We start from the raw sequence: 3,130 nt of genomic DNA on the forward strand, positions 1-3,130 counted from the left end.
CTTTCTAAAAAGGGTGTTCAAACAGTAGAGACTAAAAAGGCGAGTGATATTGACTCCCTACACTTTGACAACAAAGAACATACCATATTGGATGAAACAACATTACGGGGCCACCTTTGGATTACTTATCCTGTGTTAATTCCTCTGAGGAATAGGTCCATCTCGCCTCAATAACTCAAACCCTATTTCTTATTGGTATTTCTTTCCTGATTTCCTTTTAAGTGGATATTTGAATACCAAATATGGCTTTTAATAATCGATCTTCCAATACAAACGATGACTTTATGCCATTTGAGGCATTAACTTAGCTACCAAAGACATTAAGTCTCATCCCCAAAAATGTCATTGTTGATTTGAATCATTGAATGCTTAATTTCTCATATAGATAATTCTTAATGCAGTGGATCATGTGAGTTTCAATACATTTGACATGAACCACAATGAACCAGCTTGGTGGTCGAAGAGAGTAAAAGTCACGGGTTGAGACTGTTGAGGATTATTGGGATTGGGAGTGTCCCACATTGGTTAATTTAGTGGAAGATCGTGGGTTTATAAGTGAGGAATACTATCTCCATTGGTATGAGGCCTTGTGGGGAAGCCCAAAGCAAAGCCATGAGAGCTTATACTCAAAGTGGACAATATCATACCATTGTGGAGAGTCGTGATTCAACACCAAATGTCTATACTCAAAGTGGACAATATCATACCATTGTGGAGAGTCGTGATTCAACACCAAATGTCTGTACACTACTGCAGTTGATGCAGTGCACATAAGTTGACTCCAACATTCATGATTATCCAATCAAAATCGCATTTGACATGACAAAGACTAATTTCACTTCACACCGCACTTCAAAACTATAGGCTCACACCTTCGATATGTCAAGATTAGCTCAGAAACTCATCACTACCTCAGCAATATATCAAATAGAGAAGTGAAGGAATAAAATGGTTGACTCCACACCTCCAAATTCACCCCAAACACAGATTAAATAATTCCTCAGATTAGTTAACTCCCGAAGCTAAACAACTCAAGATTAAATAACTTCACTTCTTGCTCCAAACGCCCCCTAAACGGATTAAGGCCATCCCTTCCCGATCCTAACTTGAATCTCAATTATTGCATGCTTTTGAGTAACTTTCTGTAGTCATATCGAGCCACATCGGGAAAACAAAATTCTTTTCACTAGGACCAGGCGACCGTGTCAGAAAGTAAAGAACAGAGTTCCAAACAGAACCGATTCACGGTACCAATATGCATCACATGCTTTATACTTGAAGAGATAACAGTTAATTAAAAGCAAGCAACAAGAAGATCTCTAATAGAGAAGAGCAACACCAGAACATTATGAACACAAACATAAGATCAATAATTGAAAACTAAATCGAAAGATGCAGGGTAAAGGAAAATCAAACTCTAAGCGGTTCCACTGCTTCTAATGCCTCCACAGCGCTCCCCTGCTTCATCTTCGACTGAAAATGAAATGATTGGAATCGGAGGAGAATCAGGTTCAATTAGGGTTTGGTCCATTCGAGTCTTTAGCAAAGACAGAGAGATGTATGGAACAAGAAGGGTGAAACCAAAAATTACGAATCCTTCAATTCTGGATTCATATTTTTCCCTCCATTCGTTAATTATGGCGCGGGGTTTTCCTTTTTCTTTTTTCTTTTTCCTTTTTTTTTTTTTTTTTTTTTTTGAGAAAAAAAAAAGGCAAAAATATTACCGCCGTTGCCGGGGATCGAACCCGGGTCACCCGCGTGACAGGCGGGAATACTTACCACTATACTACAACGACCAGATGTTCACTTTCTCTGACTATGTTATATTTGTCCATAATTTCCTAATCAAAAGTTTCGTTAATAATACTCTCAAACTTTTTAAAAACACATTTAGACCTCCTTACAAAAATTAAAAATACATTTACCATTAGAAGCACGTTCTAAAAATATGCACGAATTTCCAAAAGTAATGAAGGTAAACTATAAGGCGCTGATAAATGGTTTTCGTCCTTATATCGACGGTAAAAATTTTTTTAAATATTTTTTTATAAAGACAAAGGATATTAATGCTACTTTCAAAATTTCACAAGTATTTTTTAAACATAATTCTAACAATAAAAGTATTTTCGAATTCTTAAAAAAAAATGATGAGTATTAATAAAACTTTTTAAATTAAGAGTATTTTGAAATGTTTAAATGTATTTTTAAAATAAAGTATTAACTATTTTTATTTGGAAGATATTATTAAAAATAATTATAAATTTATAAATATTTTTTTAAGAAGAATACAAAATATATAATATATATATTTATTACTTCAGCCTATATATAATTATAAAAGGACTAAAAAATCCAAAGACTATAGGGAAAATGTGATACTTTGACTGATTTGACATCAAAGTTGTAGCAGTTTGACTTACAAGAATGTGGGCAGGCATAGAACATGACTATTGAACAAACTTATTAATTTAAAAGAAAAAAATAAATAAATAAATATCAACAAATTTGTTCGTTTAAAATTCAAATACTCGATTACATCCCAATTTCTTTCCATCGTCATTCTTAGAAATCAGATAGAAAGATTTGAACCTTGAATCTCGAGAGATATAATACACGTTAATTATAGTCATGTTATACGATTGATATCTCCTTCACTCATTAGCACACCAATACATATATCCATCTCATTATCCTTCATTTTCACTTTCTATCTTCATAGCCATCACTTTCACCTTCGGCTTCCAACTTTTTCCCTTCCCCTTCAATCTCTAATCGTTCATCTCATCGTCCCGACCCCCTCGTCTCCTTCCACCTCCAACTATCCATCTCAATGTCACCTTCACCATTCCTTCAATTTTCGATTGTCCATTGCTCTCTTGTCCCAATCCTCTACAACATAGTAGTCCATATCTTTAGTCACCACTAACAACCAGGTTATTCCCTCTAATAGGGTTAATCAAGTTGGAGAACAGAACACTCCTAACTCAACTCTCGTAAGTGACAATTAGTTACATCCTAATCTTAAATTCACGCTCCTAAACACCCATCATCCGAAAGCGACGATGTCAAATCAAAAGATTCTAAAAAAAGGGTACAAAGTTGAGGTGACAATAGATTTAATGGGGCATTG

At 34.7% G+C, this 3,130-nt stretch overlaps 1 non-coding gene across 1 annotated transcript; it reads right to left on the bottom strand.

The window, feature by feature from the left end:
- Nucleotides 1-1,724: 1,724 nt before the first annotated feature.
- TRNAD-GUC lies at nt 1,725-1,796 on the bottom strand. The gene has a single exon. It is a non-coding gene; the product is annotated as a tRNA-Asp (tRNA).
- Nucleotides 1,797-3,130: the final 1,334 nt, after the last annotated feature.

The sequence above is a fragment of the Cucurbita pepo genome, unplaced genomic scaffold (genome assembly GCF_002806865.2).
Source record: "Cucurbita pepo subsp. pepo cultivar mu-cu-16 unplaced genomic scaffold, ASM280686v2 Cp4.1_scaffold002289, whole genome shotgun sequence".
NCBI classification, from domain to species: domain Eukaryota; kingdom Viridiplantae; phylum Streptophyta; class Magnoliopsida; order Cucurbitales; family Cucurbitaceae; genus Cucurbita; species Cucurbita pepo.